We start from the raw sequence: 26,185 nt of genomic DNA, 5'->3' as shown, positions 1-26,185 counted from the left end.
TTGGCCATTTGAATTTCTTCTTTTGAGAAAGTTCTGTTTAGTTTACTTGCCCATTTCTTTATTGGTTCATTAGTTTTGGGAGAATTTAGTTTTTTAAGTTCCCTATATATTCTGTTTCAGTTTTCTGCATTTAGATAACCAGTTTTCCCAGTAACATTTGTTGAAGAGGTTGTCTTTTCTCCATCATATGTTTTTGGCTCCTTTCTCAAAAGTCAGGTGAGCATAGCTGTGTACATTCATATTTGATTCTTCTAACTTGTTCCACTTGTGTTCATTTCTGTTTTTCTGGCAGTACAATGCTGTTTTTATTGCTAAGGCTCTGTAGTATACTTTGAAGTTGGGAATTGTAATACCGCCAGTGTTGCTCTTTTGCTCACTATTGCCTTGGTTATTTGATGCTTTCATTTTTTTCTCATTTATTCATATGTGCATACATTGTTTGGGCCATTTCTCCCCCCTATTCCCCCCCTTCCACCTCCCTCCCCCTCAGGCAGAATCTGTTCTGCCCTTATCTCTAATTTTGTTGAAGAGAGAGTATAAACAATAATAAGAAAGACAAAGAATTTTTGCTAGTTGTGATAAGGATAGCTATACAGGGAGATTCCTAACATTGCTTCCATGTATAAAGGTGTTACATTCTAAGTTGATTCATCTCTAACTGACCTTTTTCTCTAGTTCCTGATCCCCTTTTCATATTGACCTTTGTTGATTTAAAGTTTCTGTATTAGTTCCTCCGCAGTGAGGATCTCAAATACTATCAGGTTTTTTTGGGTTTCTTACCTATCCCCATACCTCTTGTGTATGTTCTTGACTTATCATGTGACCCAAATCCAATCATATTGCTGTATTTGCCCTAGATTTAAAGTCCGCATATGAGGAAGAACATATGACTTTTGGTCTTCTGAGCCTGGCAAACCTCACTCAGAATGATGTTCTCCAGTTCCATCCATTTACCTGCGAATGATAAGATTTCATTCTTCTTCATGGCTGAATAGAATTCCACTGTGTATAAATATGACATTTTCTTAATCCATTCATCCGTATTGAGGAATCTTGGTTGTTTCTATAACTTGGATATTGTGAATAATGCTATAATGAGACTTTCATTTTTAAAAGAAATTGTCATAGCAGTAAATGGAACTCCCTGAAGCAATGTCTCAACATTCAAACTTTTTCAGAGAATGACCTCTATCCAATTGCTGAATATACCATTATACATAGTTGTTATTTATCGGTGAGGTTCTGGATATGCCACTTTGCTTGTCTATGATAGCTATGTCACTATAAATGAACACATTAAAACATGTTAAAATTCTTAAGTACATAAAAATAAAAGTAATACTGCAAAAAAGCTAGTAATATTTTAGTAAACCAGTTTAGGGTTTTAAAAAAAGCGCCCCTCAAGCATTCATTTTCATGACATGTATATTATCCCAATTATCTAGGAGACATTAAGCATTTGAAACTGAAGAATAATTCAGAGCAGCAATCTCTAGGGGAGCATGAGATAGCTGCATTTGTGATCAAAATCAGCTAAAGCAGCTCCACAAGGAATGAGCTTATTAACAGAGTTACTAGGGCATCCAAGGACGGAACTGCCCTTTCGGTATTGCACACCCCTCACACTGACCAAAGAATTATTTTTTTATCACTTTTTGCATTATACTTTCCTTCATTCTTCTTTTAATCTTTCTCTGTTACAAGCCTACCTTTATGTAGAAAAACTAAAGGACAGTTTGTCTTCAAGCACCCTCTAGTGGTAATACCAAAGACCATAATCAAGGAAAGTCATTTAGCAAATGCCAGAATGTGCCAAGAGGAGGAGAAGGAGAAGAAGCACTTGATCCTTTGGGTTTAGGTTATAATCTTCCAAAAATAGTTGAACTTGTTAATGTTTGTATTTCAGGGAATTCAGAATGTAGACTTCAGTTGAAATCATGCAGAACTATGAGATCTGGGTTAGTTATATTTTCTATTTCATTTGCATTTCAGATTTTTGATATAATTCTTCAGGAAATACTGAGCTGTCTGGCTGAGTTATGCATGCTAAGTAAAGTCACAAAAATTTGTGTTAGTTAAAAGAAAAATAGAAGTATATAATTTTTAAGAATCTCTGAAGCTCTTATTTTAAAGAAATACTCTTTACTTCATTCAGCAAATGTAACTAGGCTAATAAACTTTAAACTTTCTTTAAAATCTGCATTAATATGGTATTTTACAAAATGAGAATGACTTCTCTAATTAATGGAATACTTCAAGATACTTTGGCATAGCTTCTAGGTGATTTTAGTTTGGCTTTGTTTCATAACACTTTTAGAATTTTCCTGTGCAATTCCAAGTATTCCATCCCTAAGTATACGTATCTGATTGATATCAGAGTGCTTGATCACCTATTCAGGATTATAATGTCAAGAATTTCAGATGAATACTGTTTATAAATTCATTAAATCTGAAACACTAAAAAATTAATCTCTTTTTAAGGTTAAATGTTTTCATATTCTTAAACAAGAATATAAGTGCTATTTTACTTTTATCAATTTTATCTCAGATTTTGTAGTGCACATTTATGGTGGCATACTATTTATTACTATTGCAATGGTTGTTTATTATAATTATTAACACATCTGGGTGCTGGTGGCTCAGGCCTGTATTCCTAGCTACTCAGGAAGCAGAGATCAGGAGCATCAGGGTTCAAAGCCAGCCCAGGCAAATATTTCAGGAGAATCTATCTCAAAAAACTCCAACACAAAGTGGGGCAGGCAGAGTGGCTCAAATGGTAGAATGCCTGCATAGCACACTTAATGCCCTAATTTGAAATCTAGTACTGCTAAAATAAAATTATCAACACATATTAGTTGTACAAATTATGGGGTTGCTGTGATATTTACATACATGCACACATCTACCCCACATGCTTCTCAGTCCCCAAATGATACCCTTAATTTGTTCTGTCCCTTTTCCACTTGCCATTCCCATCTCTAGTGAACACTGTTCCAATCTATACGTCTACAAGGTTTAATGAGTGGGATCATGTGCTGCTTGTTTTTGCATGTCTGGCTCTTTTCATTCAGCATAATGTCCTCCACTTGCATCCACACTTCTACAAATGACAGGATTTCATTCTTTTTTGACTGAATATTGTTTCATATTGAATATATGCCACATTTTCTTTGTCAGCTTATCCCCTGAAGGGCATCTGGGTTGAGTACATATTTTGTCTATTGTGAATAGTGCTGAAATAAATATGGACATACAAGTGTCTTTTTGCTGTAAGTATTTCACCTCCTTTGCATAAATACCCTGCCGTGGAATTACTGGGTCAAATGGCAGCTCTAATTTTACTTTTTGAGTAGTGACTATATTAATTTCCATAGTGGTTGTAGAATAGTATTTTAAGTAGTGAAAATAAGTAAACATTTAATTTTGAAGTTCACTGATGTCTCTGCCTTGCCTTCCCTTGAATGATTAGTACACGGCAGTGATATTAGAGCCTTTAAGTAGGAACTAATTTCTGGAGATCTAAAAATGTTTCTAACAGTGACAACTTGTATCCATTTAAGAGTTGATAAGAAAAAATGTTTCAACTATGCTTGATGAACTTTATGTGCAGAATATTTGATCTTTTTCTTAAGGGGAAATACAAAAACAGTATTTGTTTTAACAAAATGCAAATAAATAAACAACACCTAGTTTTCAGTGTGTTTCATTGCTATTAAAATGCTCATTTCCACCTGTGCACGTTTTCTTATTGCCTTGATGGTGCTTTCATGTTCTTTATTTTTTATTTTACTTTATTTCTGCAAAACTAGGGATTGAACCCAAATCCTTGCACATGCTAAGCAAGCACTCCATCAGTTGAGCCATGCCCCTAGTCCTACTTTTAGTTTTTATTTTTAGGTAGTCTCTCATGCTCACTTTGCCCAGGCTTGCCTGGATCCATGACCTTCCTGTCTCTACCTCCAGAATAGCTGGAATTACAGGCATGTGTCACTATGCCTTGCTGCATGAACTTTTGAGTACACAGAAAGGTATTGAGCCCTGTGTTAAATGAGGCCTCAATCTTATCTTCCAACTTGTTTTCTTGTGCTAACCACAGAAGTGCTTTCCAAACTAAGATTTCCTAGACTGCATTGCTGTCAAACAGCTTAAATGTCAACAAACTGAATGATTGTTCAGTACATAAATAATAAGCCCATAGCTGAGTTTTTCATGACTTTGTTAGCTTAGTTTCATATTTTTCTGAAAAATGAGAGGGTCATGGTCTGTGTCAGAGTCTCTGTATAAAAAGAGAATTAACATCAAACACTCTTAAGTTGTTGAGCATGATGCAGATATGAAATGTTCTTATAGTTCCTACTGGTAATAATTAGGTAATATATCATTTTACAAGAAAATGATAAGGTAGTGTATAAACCCACATGCAGTGCAAAGGAATATTTTGGAGAAAGTATTACCCTTAAATTTGGACAGGGGGATAAATGATGTTTATTCTTAGTACTTCTAGACAAGTTGACAAGTGGAAGTATAATTATTTTATACTTTTTCTAATAGTTCCAAGGTGTACAATGGTTTTCTGGTGGGGTATTTATTTACCAAGTTGTATTAGACTTACTAAGACAGATGAAAAAAATCACTCATCTGTCAAGATACGAAGACATTTCTACATAACCGTTTTAGAATGCCTCCAATGGTTTCTTGTACCTCTTCATGTATAAAATTCTTAGATTTAAGAAAGAAGGTCTCTTCTATAGTTAGTAGGAATTTGATACTTTCTTATAGGAAAGCAAATTATACTATGAGGTAGTAACATACTCTCTAAAATGATAGAAGAGTGCAGAGTTTTGGTTGAGGCATTATAAAATGACAGACTTTTGATGATTTTTAGCTATTATTCCTGGAAGTAAAAGGTCAAAACTAACATAAGGGTTGATGGTGTCTCAAGCAGTAGAGTGTCTGCTTAACAAGTGTGAGGAACTGAGTTCAAACTCCAGGACTACCAAAAACAAACAAACAAATAAACAAACACAAATGAATGTTAATACTGAATTTGTTCATCCGTCCTTATTTGCCTGGTTTTGTCATTTTTTACTCTGACTTTTGTGAGTTTCTAATCTACTATGGTTTTTGCTTGTGTTTGTAACTTTAAGGAAAATGATTATAATAAACCACTGTACTAACCTATGATTTCAGTTGTACTGGTTGTCAAAGCAAGTTTTCTCCATGTTCATAACATTTTGCATCCCTTCCTATTGCTTGAAATTTAGACTTTTACTTTCCATTATTACATTCCAGCTTAATTCTGGGATGCTTTGTCTTTTTTTTTGGTGAATCTGGAATTTGAACTCAGGGCTTCAAGTTTGCAGGTGTACTTCTTGAGCCACACCACCAGCCCTGGGATGATTTGTCTTACATATCAGAACTAATTATATAATTTTAGTGGCTTTTTATTTGTATTATGTTTAATATGCAAAAATTAAAATTAGCCTGAACAGATACATTGTTAACTAGATGTTTTTTTACATGGCATTCTTTTCTGATAACTGGACATTAAAAAAACCCATTTTGGGGTGTGGCAGAGTGCCTCAAGGGGTAGAGCACCTGCCTATTAAGCATGAGGCCCTGAGTGCCAACCCCAGCAATGCCAAAAAAAACTTTTTTGGTACTGGGAACTAAACCAAGGGTGTTGTTTATGCTAAACACATACTCTATATGTTAAGCTGTACTTCTTACCTTGATAAATGAAGCATTAAAATTTTCATTTTCATTTTCTTGTAGGAATTTTATGAATTATTTCACTCCTTATTTCTTTAATGACACACTGAGCATTCAAAAGTGTATCATTTGGTCTTCTCATGTTTTTATATTTCCTATAGTATCTCTTGACTTTGATTTTGTTTTCCATTGTGCTCTGATAAAAATACAGGAATGTTTTTCAAATTTTTTATGCACCTTATATGTGGTGTGTCATATTTTTATATGTCCTAAAATGTGGTGTGTTTTGAGAATGTAGTTTGCTCTGTTGAGAAGTCTTATTCTGTGGCTGCTGAGTGGAATATTCTACAGTTCTGTCAATTCCATGTGACCTATGGTATCATGTAATTAGGATATTTCTTTGTTGATTTTTTTGTCCAGATAACATATCTATTGGTGAAAGTAGGGTATTGATGTCACACACAATTTTTTTGTGTCTACCTGTGATTTTATATCCACTAGTGTTTGCTTTGTGAGACTGGATGTGTCAATGTTTGGTGCATGTAGTTATAATTATTATGTCCTCTTGATCAACACGAAGTGAACTTCTTTGTCTTTTATGTCTAATTTTAATGTGAAGTTAGATATGGTTATAGCTACTTCTGCTTGCTTTTGTACTCCCTTTCCTTGGAATACCTTTTCCCATATTTTCACTTTAAGCTTGTGTCTTTCTTTACCACTGAATATTTATAAGAAACAAATGTTTGGGTCATGTTTTTTAATCCAGTCTTCCAGTCTATTCAATGGAGAATTGAGATCACTGACATTCAGAATTGTTATCAAAAGGCATGTAGTAGTTTCCTGTTATTTTGTTGTTTGTGTGGTGTTTAATTATTTTCTATTTTCATTTTCTTATCTACTCTACTTGTGAGACTTTTCTGTCCTGCATTTTCATGTTTGTATTTATCTGTGTGCTGTTCTGTGTGTGCAGTACTGCATTAGTGGTCATGTTTTCTTTAATTTTTGTTTATTATAGAAAGGTTTTATTTCTCCCTCAATTTTGTAAGATAACATTTCTGGATTCAGTAATCTTGTTTAGCAGTGATTTTCCTTCAGAGTTTAGAATACATCATTCCATGCCTTCCTTGATTTTAGAGTTCCTTTGGAGGAACCTGCTGTTATTCTGATGGGTTTGCCTTTATATGTCACTTGATGCTACCCTTTTGCAAAAGTCAATAATTTTTCTTCTGTATGTTTAATGTTTTACCTACAATGTCATGTGGTATGGGACACTTTTTTACTGGTTTGTTTGTTTTGCATCTCAAGGTTTTGGAAATTTTCTGATATACTTTATGGAACAGGTTTCCTAGGCCTTTAACTAGTACCTGTTCTCCTCTGTCCACGACTCATAGGTTTTTTTCTTTTAATGGTGTTCCAGTGGTCTCTCATGTTCCAATTGTGTTTAATTCTTATTTTATCTTTATCTGCATCTGAATGTTGTAATTCAACTACATTGCCTTCCAGCCCTGATATTCTGTCCTCAATTTGGATCCAGGCTATTGACGAGGCTTTCAGCTGAGCTTTTTGTTTGATTTTTGAGTATTACATTTCTAGAATTTTAACTTGATTTTTTTTCTTTTATTCATATGTGCATACATTGTTTGGGTCGTTTCTCCCCCCTCCATTGCCTACTCTGCCCCCTCCTTCTTCCTTCCGCTCCCTTGCTACCAGGCAGAAACTATTTTGCCCTTATCTCTAATTTTATTGGAGAGAGTATAAGCAATAATAGGAAGGACCAAGGGTTTTTGCTAGTTGAGATAAGGATAGCTGTACAGGGAGTTGACTCTCATTGTTTTCCTGTACATGTGTGTTACCTTCTAAATTAGTTCTTCTTGAACTAACCTTTTCTCTAGTTCCTGGTCCCCTTTTCCTGTTGGTCTCTGTCACTTTAAAGTTTCTGCATTAGTTTCTCTGGATTGAGGGCAAGAAATGCTCTCTAGTTTTTTGGGTGTCTTACCTATCCTCATACCTTCCTTGTGTGCTCTTGCTTTATCGTATCATCAGAATCCAGTCCCCTTGTTGTGTTTACCCTTGATCTAATGTCCACATATGAGGGAGAACATACTATTTTTGGTCTTTTGGGCCAGGCTAACCTTGCTCAGAATGATGATCTACAGTTCCATCCATTTATTTCAAATGATAAGATTTCATTCTTTTTCTTGGTTGCATAAAATTCCATTGTGTATAAATACATTTTCTTAATCCATTCGTCAGTAGCGGGAATCTTGGCTGTTTCCATAACTTGGCTATTGTGAATAGTGCTGCAAAAACCATGGGTATGCAGGTGCCTCTGGAGTAACCTGTGTCACATTCTTTTGGGTATATACCCAGGAGTGGTATTGCTGGATCATATATGGTAGATCTATGTTTAGATTTTTAAGAAGCCTCCAAATTTTTTTCTAGAGTGGTTGTACTAGTTTGCATTCCCCCAGCAGTATAAAAGGGTTCCTTTTTCCCCACATCCTCACTAACACCTGTTGTTGGTGGTGTTGCAAATGATGGCTATTCTAACAGGGGTGAGGTGGAATCTTAGTGTGGTTTTCATTTGCATTTCCTTTATGGCTAGAGATGGTGAGCATTTTTCATGTGTTTTTTGGCCATTTGAATTTTTTCTTTTGAGAAATTTCTGTTTATTTCACTTGCCCATTTCTTGTTCATTAATTTTGGGAGACTTTAGTATATTGAGTTGCCTATATATTCTGGGTATCAGTCCTTTGTCTGATGTGTAGCTGGCAAGTATTTTCTCCTACTCTGTGGGTTATCTCTTCAGTTTAGAGACCATTTCTTTTGTTGAGCAGAAGCTTTTTAGTTTTATGAAGTCCCATTTGTCTATGCTATCTCTTAGTTGCTGAGCTGCTGGGGTTCCATTGAGAAAGTTCTTGCCTATACCTATTAATTCCAATATTTCCAACTCTTTCCTGTACCAACTTTAGAGTCTGGGGTCTGATCTTAAGATCCTTGATCCATTTTGAGTTAATATTGGTATAGGGTGATAAACATGGATCTAGTTTCAGTTTTTTGCAGACTGCTAACCAGTTTTCCCAGCAGTTTTTGTAGAAGAGGCTTTTTTCATCGTATATTTTTAGCACTTTTGTCAAAGATAAGTTGGTTATAGTTGTGTGGTTTTATATCCGGGTCCTCTATTCTGTTCCACTGGTCTTCATGTCTATTTTTGTGCCAGTACCATGCTATTTTTATTGCTATTGCTTTATAATATAGTTTGAAGTCAGGTATTGTGATACCTCCAGCATTGTTCTTTTTGCTGAGTATTGCCTTGGCTATTTGTGGTAACTTGGGTTTCTAAATAAATTTAATGGTAGATTTTTCAATCTCTTTGATGAATGTCATTGGGATTTTGATGGAAATTGCATTAAACATATAGATTGCTTTGGGAGTATCGACATTTTTACTATGTTGATTCTACCAATCCATAAGCATGGGAGATCACTCCATTTTCTATAGTCTTCCTCAATCTCTTTCTTCAGAAGTTTATAGTTTTCCTTGTAGAGGTCATTCACATTCGTTGTTAGGTTTACACCTAGGTATTTGATTTTTTTTTTTGAGGCTATTGTAAATGGAATTGTTTTCATATATTCTTTTTCAGTTTGTTCATTATTAGTGTATAGAAATGGTAATGATTTTTCTATGTTGATTTTATATCCTGCTACCTTGCTATAGCTGTTGATGGTGTCTAGGAGCTTTTGAGTAGAGTTTTTTGGGTCTTTAAGGTATAGGATCATATCATCTGCAAATAGGGATATTTTGACAGTTTCTTTACCTATTTGTATTCCTTTTATTCCTTCTTGTTTCCTAATTGCTCTGGCTAGAAATTCCAGTACTATGTTGAATAGGAGTAGAGATAGTGGGCATCCTGATTTTAGAGGGAATAGTTTCAGTTTTTCATGGTTAAGTATAATGCTGGCTGTAGGTTTGTCATATATAGCTTTTATAATGTTGAGGTACTTTCCTTCTATTCCTAGTTTTCTTAGAGCTTTTATCATGAAATTGTGTTGTATCTTATCAAAGGCTTTTTCTGCATCTGTTGAGATGATCAAGTGGTTTTTGTCTTTGCTTCTGTTAATGTGGCTTATTACTTTTATTGATTCGTGTATGTTGAACCTTATCTGCATTTTTTGGATGAAGCTTTCTTGGTCATGGTGAATGATGCTTTTGATGTGTTGTTGAATTCGGTTTGCCATTATTTTATTGAGGAGTTTTGCATCAATGTTCATAAAGGAGATTGGCCTATAGTTCTCCTTTTTGCAGGTGCTTTGCCTGGTTTTCGCATAGTGTAATACTGGCTTCATAAAATGTGTTAGGCAGTTTACCTTCCCATCCTATTTCATGGAACAGTTTAAGGAGGGTTGGTATTAGTTCTTCTTTAAAGTTCTGATAGAAGTCAGCAGAAAATCCATCATGTCCTGGACTTTTGTTTTTTGGGAGACTCTTGATTGCTGCTTCAATTTCATTTTGTGTTATAGATCTATTCAGGTGATTAATGTCCTCTTGGTTCAGTTTTGCATGAGCATAAGTATTTAGAAATCTGTCTATTTCTAAGATTTTCAAATTTATTGGAATATAGGTTGTCAAAGTAGTCTCTGATGATATGCTTCACTTCCATGGTGTTTGTTGTTATCACCCCTTTTGCATTCCTGATTTCACTAATTTGATTTTTTTCTCTACTCATTTTAGCCAAGTTTGGCAGGGCTCTATTGATTTTGTTTATTTTTTCAAAGAACCATCTTTTTGTTTCATTAATTCTTTGTATGGTTTTTTTGGTTTCTATTTCATTGATTTCAGCTCTAATTTTTTTGTTTCCTTCATTTGTTTTGGGATTTTCTCGTTCTTATTTTTCTAGGAGTTTGAGATGTATCATTAGGTCATTGATTTGAGATCTTTCAGTCTTTTTAATATATGCACTCATGACTATAAACTTTCCCCTCAGGACTGCCTTTGCTGTGTCCCATAGCTTCTGGTAGGTTGTGTTTTCATTTTCATTGACTTCCAGGAACCTTTTAACTTCCTCTTTTATGTCAACAATGACCCATTGTTCATTAAGCACTGAGTTATTTAGTTTCCAGGTTTTTGCATGTTTTTTGTCTTTATTTTTGTTGTTGAGCTCTAGTTTTATTGCATTATGATCAGATCAAATGTATGGTATAATTTCTGCTTTCTTGTATTTGCTGAGGCTTGCTTTATGCTGTGGGGTATGATCTATTTTTGAGAAGGTTCCATGGGCTGCTGAGAAGAATGTATATTGTGTAGAAGTTGGATGAAATGTTCTGTAGATACCAACTAGGTCCATTTGATCCATGGTACTTTTAGATCTAGGAATTTTTATAGATTTTTTTTGTTTGCATGACCTATCTATTGAAGATAATGAGGTGTTAAAGTCTCCCACAAACACTGTGTTGAGATTAATATATGCTTTTAGATTCTTCCGGGTATGTTTGATGTAAGTGGGTGCATTGACATTGAGTGCATATAGGTTGATAATTGTTATTTCCTTTTGGTCTATTTCCCCTTTTCTTAGTATGGAGTGTCCTTCTTTATCTTGTTTGATCAATGTAAGTTTGAAGTCTACTTTGTCAGAGATAAGTATTGGTACTCCTATCTGTTTTTGGGGCCATTGGCTTTGTAAATCTTCTACCAGCCTTTCATCCTAAGCCTATACTTATTGATATTTGTGAGATTGGTCTCCTGTAAGCAACAAATTGTTGGAGCTTCCTTTTTAATCCAGTTTGTCAAATGGTGTCTTTTGATGGGTGAATTAAGTCCATTAACATTAAGTGTTAGTACTGATAGGTATGTGGTGATTCCTGTCATTTAGTTGTCTTAGTTGTTTGAAGGTTTGATTGCATGTACCTAAATCGATGTTACTCTCTACTTTCTTGCTTTTTCTTTTCCTGTAGTTTGGTACTGCCTGCCCTTTCATGGTTGTGTTGGGTTTCACTTTCTGTGTCAGAATCCCTTGAAGAATCTCTTGTAGTGGTGGTTTGGTGGTCATATATTATTTTGCTTTCTGCTTATCATGGAAGACTTTTATTGTTCCACCTATTTTGAATGATAGTTTTGCTGGGTAGAGTATCCTAGGGTTGAAGTTATTTTCATTTAGTGCCCGGAAGAGCTCACCCCAAGCTCTTCTTGCTTTTAATGTTTCTGTTGAGAAGTATGCTGTAATTTTGATGGGTTTACCTTTGTATGTTATTTGTTTTTTCTCTGTTACAGCCTTCAATATTCTTTCTGTATTCTCTGTACTTGTTGTTTAATGATAACATGCCGTGGGGTAGTTCTATTTTGGTCAGGTCTGTTTGGTGTTCTGGAGGACTTGTGCACCTGTATGTGCATAGATTTCTCTAGATTTTGTAAATTTTCTGTAATTATTTTGTTGAATATATTACTCATTCCCTTTGCTTGCACCTCTTCTTCTTCTTTAATGCCCATGATTCTCAATTTGGTGTTTTGATTGAGTCATTGAGTTCTTGTATTTACTTTTCACAGGTCTTGAGTTGTTTAATAATTCTTCAGTTTTTCCTTTAATTGCCATTTCATCTTCGAGTTCTGTCTTCTGTTTTTCTGTTCTGCTGGATTGGCCTTCCATTTTGTTTTGCATTTCTGTTTCTTTATTTTTTCTGAGGTTTTTCATATCCTGAGTCACTTCCTCTTTAATATTGTCTATTTTCATCCTTAATTCATTTATCTCTTTATTAATCATGCTCTTTGTTTTACTTTGGTATTTGTACAGTGCTTCTATTTTTTCTTTTATTTGTTCTTGTGCTTTCTCAAATTCTCTATTTTTGTTGTCTTGGAATTTCTTGAGTGTCTCCTGTACATTTTGGTTGACTATATCCAGTATCATCTCTATAAAATTTTCATTGATTACTTGCAGGATTTCTTCTTTCTGGTTGTTCTTGTGGTCTTCATTGGGTTCTTTGGCATAGTTTATTTTTGTTTTGTTGGAGTCTGGATCTGAGTATCTGTTTCCTTCATTTCCCTCTGGTTTCTGTACTAATTTATTGCTGGGGGTAACTGGTTTCCCTCTTTTTTCTGTCTTCCAATCATTGCCCTTGTTATTGTTACTGTCCTTGTTTTGTGTTCAGTTAAGTATTGTCTAGCTTGTAATAATAACAATGGTGATATGTAGAATGGAAGGGTGTTAGATGAGAGGGAAAGTGAAGAAGGTAAAGAAAAAGGGATAAACAAACAAACAAGTAAAACAAAACAAAACAAACAAACATCAACAAAAAAAACAGTGTCAAAGAAATAAACAGGGAGAGACAGTGTACTAATGAACAGTAAGCTAAACAGGTATTAGAGAGACAGGGAGAGGATTAAAAATAATGATAATAATAAAAATCCCCAAGTGCAAATGCAATAAAATTTCAGTCTTAATAATTTTCGTGTTAGTTCCCCAGTCTCCAATACTGGAGATGGTGTCTCAGAAGTAGTTCTATTGTTGTCTCATCAGAGGGGAAAAAAACCTAAAAAACAAAACAAACAAAACAAAACACAACAAAATATCCCAAGTTCAAATGCAGTACAGTTTCAGTAACTCTTTCAGCATGAGGTTGTAGTTAAGTTGTCTCATCAGAGGAGGAGAAAAGGAAAAAAGAAAAAGAAAGGGTCTGGAGACAGTTCTGTGAATGTCTATCTGAGGCTGTGGCTCACCTGCCTGCTACTGTCAGTCAGCTGTTGCTGCAGGCTTTATTGATTGCAGATCTCAGGAGTAAGCTTAACACTCACCTAGCTCCTCAGGCTTTGTTTATTTAGAGTTCTCCTGGACCACCACTGTGACAAGTTTTCCCCTCTCCAAGCACACTGGGGGAGGTGGCGCTACACCTGCCTTCTCCGGCAGGTGTGTTTATTTACAGATCATGTTGGAAGTGTCCCTTCCTCCCTCTCCAGTGGAGCTTTCCTCACACAGCCACTTTTACATGCTTTCCCGCTCCAAGGTTGCTGGACGGGTGCTGCCACTCCTGCCTTCTTTAGCCGGCTTGTTTATTTACAGTTCCATGAAGGATTGCCTCTCCCTCCAGCTTCAGCTCTCAGGGCACCCCCCCACTTTGCTATGTGTCTTTTTTGTTGTTATTATTCAGTTTGTTTTTTTCTCTTTTTTCCCTAGGTTGGGGTCAGTCTGTCAAGGGGGCGATGCTGATCTGGCCCATGTTTGTTTGTGGGAGTACTGCATGCCACTTAGCTCGCCTGGTGGTCTGTGTCCCTTGAGCTGGTAGGAGCTGGTGTCTGGCGGCATGGGAGCCCTCTTATTTTCTCTGTTTAACATGGATTGGGGATTCTATGCACTAGCTGGGGGTGTGGAGGAGTCAGAATTTTGCCTCTTCTCAGTGGTTTTTCCTGTAAGGTGTATCTCCAGCGTCTCTCCAAGATTTAACTTTAGGAAGCATGCTTTCTGCTTCCTCCCTCTAGTTGCCATCTTGGAATCTCCTCCCACTGGTCTTTGATGTCATTTTTCTGTATATTTCATGGGATTGTTGTAAGTCAAGTAAAAGTGAAAGTGAGTTATAAAAAGATGAAATGTTTTGTGCTTGGTTTGTGGCTTAGTAGTAGACCACTTGCGCACTATGCTCTTGGCCCTGGTTTTAATCACAAGCACACACAAATGAAAAAAACAGTTTTATAAAGCATAGCAGTCTCATATATGGGACACTCAACTCTCTCTGCCATCCTGTGAGCATAAGAATATGGTAAACCATGGACAAGGAGAGAAAGTAGAGTTCTTCCTCATGAAATTCATTAAGAAGGACATACTCTGTGTGAACAGAGTTCCTTTGTAGAGGATCACTTAACACAAGGAAATTAAAGAAAATTAAGCTGTTAATACATGAATATTTTGAAGTATTTTCCAAAGACATCAAAGCAATACATCAGGGAAAGCAATTAATTGCAGTGTAGGGGGTTTGCCAGGGGAGTGAGGCCTCATTCATTGTGCTTCTGGGGTACTCTTAAATGCACCATGGATGACCATTACAGTGTTCTGCATTTCCACATTTACTTATTTTTTATTTAATCTTTGATGTTTTTGGGGTTTGAGCTCAGAGCCTACTGTTGTGAGGTAGGTGCTGTTTGACTAGAGCAATAAATAGCCTCATCCTTCCACCTTATTTGGAATGTGAACATGCAGACTGCTCAGTTAAAACAGTGGTTGAAATCCCAAGACTTGGACTCTACCTATCTGTGGAATATCCACCACTTATCTGAGGATTTGACACTGAATGATAATCATTCTTTACCCCTTTTTGCCTTTTGAGCTCACCTTGAAAAGTGCTTTCTGTGATGAGTTCAGTAGCCACAGAGTGAAAGATTCCAGAGGTGGAAACTGGTGTTAAGACATTTGTAGGCTGAACCTCCTTTAGCACCATCACCATTTCTGGTTGAGGGACAGAAGGACTACTACTTGTGTATGAAACAGTGACATAAGATTGCAGGCTGGAGCCAAGTTCCCCAGATATCAGAGGACCCAATGTGTTTTTATTATAATAATAGACCTGGCTTCTTCCTGGTAGGGAAATTACATCTATGCCCTTGATTTGGAATTTTAGCTGGTGTCCCTTGAACAAAGTTGGCAGACAATGATAATACAGGGGACCACTTTATTGGCAGCTGAAGTAGAGATCTGACTCTGGCCAGTAACTTCAGATGACATGGTTATGCTAGAGCATTGGTAAAGGTAAGAACTACCAATCAGTGACTGGAAAGAGCTGTCAAGAGACTGATGGCAGTAGCCATGCTGAAGTGACAGTGCTACTAGAGACTCTAGAGAAGTTGCGGACTCTTTCTGTGGGAAGAAGCATTGGTCAGCATAAGAAGAGAGACCTGCAGAGAATTTTCAGTTCCAAGTAAAGGTGGATTTTGGAAATTTTCTGTGGAAGAAAAAGGGTGATAAAAACTGAGGAGATTGACAGACTCTCACTTTATTTGCAGAGCAGTATTACCTTAAGTTTGTTGTAAACAGGAAGCCTCTAATAACAATACTCACTGAGATACCAAAAATCAAACAGTGTAGGATGGCTGTAACTTGTGAAACAGTTACTTCTGATGAAGTGCCTTTTGTCCAAACTTGGGCACAGAAGACCCAAAGTGGTCTGGCTCCTACATTGTTCCATGGGGTAGAAACAGCCTTCTCTCTGCCCTGTTTCCCTTGAGCCTGCACTAGTAGGATCTCATAACTATGTCCTAAAATTGAAGCATGTTAGAACTAGGATATCCTTAGAGAACTTCTAATATTATAATTTTATAAGCAAGCAAACTGAGGGCTTGAGAGGTCAGACTCATTCCTTTAATTTCTCCGATCAAGATCTCCCTGGTGCTTGGTGCTCGTGGTGCAGGTTTGTGATCCTAGTTACCCTTGAGGCAGAGAAACAGAGGATTGTGGTTTGAGGCCGGCCCAGGCAAGTAGTTCTCAAGACCCTTTCTCCAAAATAATCCAATACAAAAAAGGGCTGACAGAGTGGCTCATTTGCTAGAATGCCTGAATAGCAAGCATGAGGTTCTGACTTCAAACCTCAACACTGCAAACCAAATATCTCTTTGATATCTGTATCAGGTTATAGAACCCGATTTTCTTGCCAGGATACTGTCCTCTGAAGAAAGACCAAAAACCAGTAGAAGTAGAGCTTTTAATAAATGCTGTTTATTTTTATTTATTTCATTTATTTATATCTACTTATTTTAATAAATAGAGCTTTTTGCTTTCTTATTTATTAGAAACTAGTACTACTCTCTGGACGATGACTCAAGCCTATAATTCTAGCTACTTGAGTGGATGAGAGCTAGATATTTATGATTTGTGACCAGCCTAGCAATATAGTTCACCAGAGCCCATTTCAACCAATTGCAGGTGTGGTGGCACATGTTTATCAGCCCAGATATGGTGGGGAGCATAAAATAGGAACATCACAGTCCAGTCCAGGCAAAAGGTGAGACCAAATTTCAAAAATAACTATAGCTAAAAAGATTGGTGGTGTGGCTTAAGTGGTAGAGTCCCTGCCTATCAGTCATGAAGCCTTGAGTACAATCCCTAGAACTGCCAAGAATGAAAGAGAGAAAGGAGGAAGGAATGAAAGAAAAAAGAATGAAAGTAAATAAGGAAGGAAGGAAACTGTACGCTATTACCTATTTTACCTTCACTGCCTCATTTTGTTTGTGCAGGTCGTATGTCATTTCAGAGAGTTCACTTACAACATAGACCAGGTGGTAAATTTAAAGGGTCATTGTTTACCTTCTTGAAGCCTGACTTCTGATCCTAAGACAAAATGAGTACCTGACTGTTCATTTCTCAAAAAATGCCTTTTGGTTAAAAAAAGTTATTTAAAGTTTCTCAGCCACAAATTGTCAAATTTTTATTAAATTATTATCAATAATTCATGTATTATTATTGAATGCTACTATTCAATAATAATAATGGTAACTAATCCAAAAATAAAAGTGACATTTATACATGACTTGTGTGGAGGAATACATAGTAAACTCTGCAATGACAAACTAGTATAAAATAAATATATAGATATTAATGAAAATTTGAATATATAGTCAGCATCAAAACACAATAAATGTAGTAATAAATGAAGCTGTTATCTCCCACATAATATTATGAAAATGAATGTTATCTACTTTATTTTAGTGAATACAATTAGATTTTAAAATACCCACAATAGAAGATGATTTTGGATTAAAATTTTTTTTTGAGACGCGGTTTCACTAAGTAGTCCAGGCTGGCCTTAAACTTGTAATCTTCCACCTCAGTCTCTGACTGGCTGGGATTACAGACACCAAACACCCCACTTGTTTTTATTTTGAATGCACTTCTAACCAGTACATACTCAGAGAAACTGTATCATTTAGAAGGGTGTAACAAGCAGATCAGTGCAGCAAATTTAAACATTTAGGTAGCCATATTTTATGTAGACCAATATTTCAATAAATAGTGGCATGAATATGGGAATGTCTGTAGCCTAGCAGTCAGGAATTCCCAAGTGTTTGAGGTCAGATTAAGCCACATATCAAGACATCATCCCCCGAGTAAAAAACAAAAACAAAATAAAATAGTATAGAGAGTAAAGCAACAAATGTAAAGGAACTCCATTATAGTGCTCATTCATATGTTTCTGAATATTATCCACCATGTAGTAGATATTAGTTATACTAGACAGATAGTTCAGTTAATAGAGTCACATAAAAATCAGAAAAAAATACTTCAAAAGAATTGTGAAAGTTTCTATATTTATCCTCAAAAGCTAACTAATAATCATCTTCAACTTACAGAAACATAACATCCCTAAAGCCTGAAAATATTACCACTAGAATTCAACTAAAACATTGAGAAAATTATGGGGGGCGTTTCCTGAAATAATTTGTAAGCATGCACTCTATCCTTAACTACACCTCCAGCCCAAAACAATTCTCTTAAATGTTGAAAATCTGAAAGACTTCACAACATTGTTTTAGATAAATGTGGAAATAGAGATATGGATACATTTTATTCTTGGAAATTTCATTCTTTTGATTCTTGTGTCTAAAAACTGTTAATGACTATTAATAACTGTATGTATTTGGTTTTAGGAAGAAAATTATTGGGTTGGAGGCATGGCTCAAGTGGTAGAGTGCCTGCTTAGCAAATGGTAGACCATTAGTTCAAACCCCAGTATGTCCAAAATCGGAAAAATATTATTGAAAAGATAAAAAGCAGCTTTTACTTAAAACTTACTTCTGGTACAAGTTAGGCTGCATGATTTAAAAAATCCATGTAGTTTAAAAATCAGAATGAAATAGGACACTAATAATTCTGTTGTGCCATCCCTCTCTATAACATCCTTTCTTAGTGTGTTTATTGGAAGAATTATTTTTAAGATGAATTTCTAAAATGTTTATATTGAAAACTGTCCAGTATTGTGTTCAGAGTCAAGTGAAAAAATACAATCAATGTGAGTTGAAACCCTGTTCTACCCTTATTTACCTTACTAGTCTATCACTACAAGCATTTGCTGAAACTAACCACAGTTTGCTTTTCTCTGAGTAAATTTCAATCTATACTTTTCTTGTGATAATTTAAAAATTGTTGGTTCTCTTCAACATTCTGTCCCAGACCATCTCTTTTTTCTTGAGAATGTCTCCCTACTCTGCATCTCTTTCATTCTTATATTTTTTCTTCCCTCATTTTTATATTTTCTTCACTCCCTCCAGTTGCCTTCAGCCTATGCTTAATGAAAACAATCCCAAACTTCCTCCCACTAGAATATTGTCCCTTCTGATAACTCTGTTCTCTCCCTCTTCCCTTCCTATTTCTCTTTTCACCTAGTCTAAACAGAAGACTCCAAAACCCATGAATAATTGTGATTAGGGTAAATTTGAAATATAAAGTGGAAATATTAGAGAGAATGACTGTTATAGATGAAACATCTTGGTATATAGTGCTAGGTTTTTTTTCTACCTAGGTTTTTCTGTTTCTGTTGAAAGTAACACTCTCCAGAGGTCTCTGATTTCACTATTAGTAGAGAAAAAGGAACAGGACATGAGCAGTACATTACCCTCATGTAGCAGATGAGATGACATTTTGTGAGAGAGTCAACAATCTATCCAAAGTCACATAGCTTGCAAATGTAAAAGTCAAAATTGAAATCATGTTCCCATATTTCCCTTCCTCTTATTATTCTAATCTGTTATGAGTCAACTGCTAAATTTAAGATCAGGGAGGATATCTAATTTGTTCATTAGATTTAAAAAAGCTGTTTTAAAATAAAAGTTTTTTTCCTTACCTGACATTGTCAGAGAAGAGTTAACATCAACTACAGATACCAGAGATGAGGAGATGATACTTGTCTGGGTAGGGGGAAGTCAAACAGCACATGTGTCAAATCTGAAGGACACTGGTCACTGATCACTGCTAACTGATCATTGGTCACTGGTCACTTGCGGTGATTCAAATTTGTTTACAGACAACTCCATGGAAACCCCAAGATTCTACCAGGTGGCAGGAGGCTTGGTTGAAGATTGACGTCATAAGGTGGGCAGTTTAAAGGTATGGAGTAGCCAATAGCAAGATCAGATTCCCAACTGCAAAGCGGGATTGGTTGGAGCTAATAACAGTAGAGCTATAACAACACCTAAACGAGTGAGATCTGAGGAGGTGAAAGAAATCCTGAAAGGCAGACATGATAGCCCTTCTTTCCAATTTTTAGGCAGATCATCTCAAGGTGTCTTATAACTGTTCATTAATAAAGTTATTCATAATTTTCATATTATATTTTACATTCTAATAGATATTATAATTATATCCTGCATATATAGTTAATATCCTTGGGGAGGAAGGAAAGACACATTGAGGTTTAGCAATTATAGTTGTTTTGAATCCATGTCAGTTGGTCTGACAAGTGAACTTACTGGAGAAGGTAAGGATTAAAGAGCTCTTTCTGTAACTTGGTTGAAGGGTAAGGTGAAGATCATTGAGTGCTCCTTATAGAAATGATGTGATCCAAGGTTCTTCTCTTTCAGTTTCTTCTTTCTTGGCCTGCCCTGGGCTTGGGCCAGGTTGGACGTGCCTCTCCCTTCTTCTCTCCTTCATTGTAAGAATTGTTTCTTGACAAGCCTTGATTTTGCAGTCTTACTGGCATGGATGCTTCTTCCTGTGGAATTTCAGAAGCAGGGGGTCTTCTTTTCCAAGCCACAGTGATTTGAGAAATGGATTCTGCCCATTAGACGCAATCACCAGAGAGTAACAAGATCCAGCTGACTGCAAACTATACCTCTTCTGGATTGTGGTCATGACACTTTTGCCCATAAATTGATATCCCTGGCTCCTTGGACCATGTAAACATTCCACACTCTGTTTCCTTCATCTATGAGAAGCATTAAGTTAATTTCTCTGTTTTTTAACAAGTAAAAACCATTGTGGCATTTACTGTACTTTCTTCTCCTTTGCAAATAGCCAGTATGGAATCTTAGGTCTCTTGCATTCTCTGTCTGCTATGCTTGGGTGCAAGGTCAGGAAAAATAGAGGGGTAAATAGTTAGAGAAAAAAGAAGACATTAGTGGAGCACAGTAAATGTTAAAAAAAAAACAAGATTCGTGAGGATTTTTTGGTTTCTGTGAGAAACAAATCCACACAACTTGGCCTCATTTTGTATTAACATAAAAAAATCTGTATTTTTTTATGAAGCTAGATAATCCAGAAGTTGTTATGAATTCTGTACACTGAGGGGAAAATATCTTTTCAAATAAATATTTAAGATTTTGTTTTATGTCACATTGCTCTTTTACATCATTCATTAATATGTTTGTATACTGTAGACTGCTTTTAAAGGTTGTTTTTCTACTTCTTTATCCATGTCATATTTTTTAGAAATCCAAATTATTAAGACATATTGCATGCTTCTCTCATGATGATTATTTTTAAGCATCCTTAACTAACTTGAACTTTAGTTTTGTGGAAAAAATTAATAAAGAAAAGCATGTAAAAAGGCACTGTGGGGCATTAAATGGGCACCCAAACATAAGGAACAGATTTTTCTCAGTCAGTCCAGCTTGATCTGGATTGCTTTTGCTTTTAATGTCTTAGTTAGTGATTTTTGTTCTCGTGACCAAAATATACCCCTGAATATATTCACAACTGCAGTTTTAGCTCAATAACTCACTTTGCTTTATTTTACACAATTTTTTAAAAAAGACATTTTTCCTTCTTTTTTGTCATTATCCTATCTTCCCCTCAAACCATTCCACCATGTGAGAGAAGTCAAGAATGTCTTTACATCTCCAAGTGAGGTCATCATGCTTCTCTTCTAATTTCACTCTCCATGTGAATGTAAGAACACCCACAACATCAGCAAAGGTAGGAATGTCTAAGATGTCAAAGGAAGCACCTTCAGAGCCTTATGGCAGCACATCAGGTACCCAGGAAACCTAACACCACCATCTAACCAAAAGTCCTGCTTTAGGATGTACATCCTGAAGCCCATGCTCCAAAGCCTTTCGACCCACCCTAGTACCAGGACTGTAGGGATTTTTTGAGTAGCAGGTCATACAGTTCTCATTTTGCCATGCAAAAAACCACCAGAGTTCAACCACCACCCAGTCCTGTGCAATCCTTTGTAAAACCCCACCCAAACAGGCACAAAGGGATGGAATCTCTATTCAATCTTATATAGAATGTACATCAACCACATTTACCTTCTTTACTTCCTGCTTTTATAATACCCATCCTGTAAGTGCCCTTCCCTTAGTGTGATCAGTTTTTCATTCCTGTCTTTTGTTGTTTAGGTGTGTGTTCATTGTTTAGTGGGAGTTTTGCCTTGGTATCTTTATATCTGTCAATGTATCCCCCACCCACTGCACTTGCTTGTCTTTTCCTCCAATAATGTGCTGTTTAACATTTTTTAGAATGTTTTTTTGAATCTTGTTCCTACATAGATGTTATATATTTCATTTTTATTCAGTATCTTTCTTTCTTTTCCCCATTGCTTCATCTCCTCTACCAGCACCAATTTTGAATAAATGCTCTGTATATATTTCTATGTATATATAATATTGCTTATATTTTTATTGGGCCTATATTACACAGACTTTGTCTTTCTTAACCTGACTAATGTCACTTAAGATGATGTTCTCCAGTTCCATCCATATTCCTGCAAATGACCAAATTTCCTTCTCCTTTATTGATAAATTAAACACCACTGTATGCAAATACTACATTTTCTTAATCCATTCATTAGTTGTAGGGCAACTTAGCTGTTTCTATAGCTTGGTTATTGTGTATAATGCTGCAATAAACATGAGTGTGCCGGTGCCTTTATTGTAACCTGAGTTACATTCCTTTGGGTATATCCCTAGTAGTGGTTTAACTGATCATATGATAGTTCTATTTTTAGATTTTTGAGAAGCCTCAGTACTGTTTTGCATGGTGGTTATATTAATTTACATCCCCACCCACCATGTATGAGGTTTCCTTCCCCCCCATTCTCGCTGACATTTTTTGTTGTGTTTTGTTTTCTTGAGGATAGCCATTCTAACTGGAGTGAGGGGGAAGTCTTAACATGGTTTTGATTTACATTTCCTTTATGGCTAGGGATAGTGACCATTTCTTCATTTTTTTCTTTTTTTTTTTTTTGGCGATTTTGACTTTGAAAAACTCTGTTCAATTCATTTGCCCATTTCTTAATTGGGTCATTCATATTTTGGAGACTTTAGTTTTTTGAACTCCCTGTGTATTCTTGTCGTTAATCCCTTCTCAGTTGTATAACTAGCAAAGATTTTCTCCCATTCTGCTGGTTGTCTCTTTAATCTGGTGACCATTTCTTTGTTGTGCAGCAGCTTTTCAGTTTCATGTATTCCCATTTATCAATACTTTCTCTGAGTTGCTTGAGTCATTCTGTTTAGGAAGTTACTGCTGTTGCCTATAGGCAAACTAGAATTTATAAATTTAAGTCTATTCTCTACTCTTTCCTGCAGTAATTTCAAAGAATCAGGACTTATATTAAGGTTCCTAATCCACTTTGAGTTGATATTTGTACAGGGTGAAAGACACAGTTCCAGTTTCATTTTTCTGCATTCAGACAACCTGTTTTCCCAGCAACATTTTTCGAAGAGGTTGTCTTTTCTCCATTATATGTTTTTGGCTCCTTTCTAAAAATCAGGTGAGCATAGCTGTGTACATTCCTATCTGATTTTTCTAACTTCCTTCTCTTGTGTTCATGTCTGTTTTTCTGCCAGTGCAGTGTTGTTTTTATTGCTATGGCTCTGTAGTATACTTTGAAGTTGGGAACTGTGATACCTTCAGTGTTGCTCTTTCTTGATCACTATTGCCTTGGTTATTTGAGGCTTTCATTTTTAAAAGAATTTGTCATATCAGTAAATGGAACTACCCTGAAGCAATGTTTCAACATTCATACATTGTCAGAGAATGCCCTCTATCCAATTGCTTGGTATGCCATTAGATATAGTTGTTATTTACCTGTGAAGTTGTGGATATACTAATTTGCTTGGCTATGATAGCCATGTCACTATGAATGATCACATTAAAACATGTTAAAATTCTTATGTACATAAAAATAAAAGTAATACTGCAAAAAAGCTAGAAATATTTTAGTAAACCAGTTTAGGGTTTAAAAAAAAAGCACCCCTCAAGTATTCATTTTCTTAACCTGAATAGTACCCCAATTAGCCGAGAGATATTAAGCATTTGAAACTGAAGAATAATTCAGAGCAGCAGTCTTTAGGGGAAGACAAGATAGCTGAATTTGTGATCAAAATCAGCTAAAGCAGCTCCACAAGAAATGAGCTTATTAACAGAGTTAGTAGGGCATCCAAGGACGGAACTGCCCTTTCAGTATTGCACACCCCTCACACTGACCAAAGAATTATTTTTTTACCACTTTGTATACTGTACTTTCCTTCATTCTTGTTGTAATTTTTCTCTCTGTTATAAGCCTACCTTTATGTAGAAAAACTCTAAAGGACAGTTTGTCTTCATTTACCCTCTAGTGGTAACACCAAAGACCATAATCAAGGAAGGTCAACCAAATGCCAGAGTGTGCCAAGAGGAGGAGGAGGAGGCGAAGCAGCACTTGATCCTTTGGGTTTAGGTTATAATCTTCCAAAAAGAATTGAACTTGTTAATGTTTGTATTTCAGAGAATTCTGAACTAGACTTCAGTTGAGATCATGCAGAACCATGAGATCTGGGTTAGTTATATTTTCTATTCAGATTTTGATATAATTCTTCAGGAAATACTGAGCTGTCTGGTTGACTTATGCATGCTAAGTAAAGTCACAAAAATTTGTGTTAGTTAAAACAAAAATAGAAGTGTATAATTTTTAAGAATCTCTGAAGCTCTTATTTTTAAGAAATACTCATTTTATTTCATTCAGAAAATTTACTAAGCTAATAAACTTTAAACTTTCTTTAAAAGCTGCATTAATATATTTTTCAAAATGAATATGTCTGCTCTAATTAATGGAATATTTCAAGATACTTCAGCTTAGCTTCTAGGTGATTTTAGTTTGGCTGTGTTTCATAACACTTTCAGAGTTTTCCTGTGCAATTCCAAGTATTCTATCCCTAAATATACATATTATGATCAAAATCAGAATGCTTAACCACCTATTCAGGCTTATAATGTCAAGAATTTGAGATGAATACTGTTTATAAATTCATTAAGCCTAAAACACTATAAAATATTAATCTCTGTTTTTAAGGTAAGATTTTTCCATATTAATATAAGAATATAAGTGCTATTTTACTTGCATGATTTTCATTTGAGATAAAAATAGAGCACATTGATAGTGGCATACTGTTTATTGCTCTTGCAATAGTTATTTATTATAATTATTAACACAACTGGGTGCTGGTGGATCAGACCTGTATTACCAGCTGCTCAGGAGGAAGAGATCAGGAGGAGTAAGATTCAAAGCCTGCCCAGGAAAATATTTCAGGAGAATCTATCTCAAAAAATTCCAACACAAAATGGTGCAAGCAGAGTGGCTCAAGTGGTAGATTGCCTGCATGCACACTTAATTCAGAATTCTCTGAATCTAAAGTGTATTTGCTGAATTCAATAGAGCTAATCTCCATTATATTATTGGTAGGCAGTGACAGGTGGGGTGAAGGCATTGTAGTGGCCTACTGGGCACAGTGTCTAAAATTAGATCACCATGGGAGGGGTTAGGGTTGGCAGAAAGTAAACTAAGCAAGCAAGGACAAGAGCAGGAGTTGCTTTTACAACTAGTGCCTCTGAAGAAATGAGAGGAGATGGTGCGGTGGGGGTCGGAAGGTGCAGAATCCAACTGCCCAGAAGGGTATTGCAGTAGGGGTCCTTTGTTGAAGTAGGGCTGGATAACACAGAGGGGGGAATCTGTTGGCAGGAATTTTAGGTCCACCCTTAACTCTGCCTAAAGCAGCCAGAACAGGTGAGAGTTAACAATGTTGTGCAAAGGTCCACACCTGGGCAGTGGGGAGAAGGTGCATGCATGGTGGATCCTTTTTGATCTTCTCCATATGATACCACTTCTGCAAAGTTATAGTGGTCATCTGTGGCTTTCGTTGTTAGTATACACATACTTGGCCCTGAAATAAGGAAATGGGCTCCATTGGGGGGGTAGTCACTAATTACAAGTCTAGGGTGTTTCTTATATTTGGAAGGGTCGGTATGTGGAACTGGGCTGTTGGCCCATCCTCTTTCCTGTTCATGTCCGGGAATGTGCCTACTCTAACAATGACTCCTTGGTATCTATGTATAAAAGAGGGTTTTTGTCTTCCAAGTTAGCTGAAGATAGACACGGAAACTAAGTACCATTCTATCAGTGATCTGCTAATTCTGAGTTTGTTTAGGTCGTGTAGGAACAGTAGTAGTCCAAGGCAGATCTTGACATTTGTTACTTTTCTGCCTAATTAGCTTAATAATATGGGAAATTATGTTATCTACTTTTATGGG

At 36.0% G+C, this 26,185-nt stretch overlaps 1 pseudogene; it reads right to left on the bottom strand.

The window, feature by feature from the left end:
• The window catches only part of LOC109702024 (uncharacterized protein C2orf78-like), a 32,718-nt pseudogene extending 12,118 nt beyond the window's left edge, over nucleotides 1-20,600 (bottom strand).
• Nucleotides 20,601-26,185: the final 5,585 nt, after the last annotated feature.

This window comes from Castor canadensis, chromosome 15 (assembly GCF_047511655.1).
Source record: "Castor canadensis chromosome 15, mCasCan1.hap1v2, whole genome shotgun sequence".
NCBI lineage: Eukaryota > Metazoa > Chordata > Mammalia > Rodentia > Castoridae > Castor > Castor canadensis.
The sequence above is the reverse complement of the archived record's forward strand: the minus strand, read 5'-3'. Positions and strand labels throughout refer to the sequence as shown.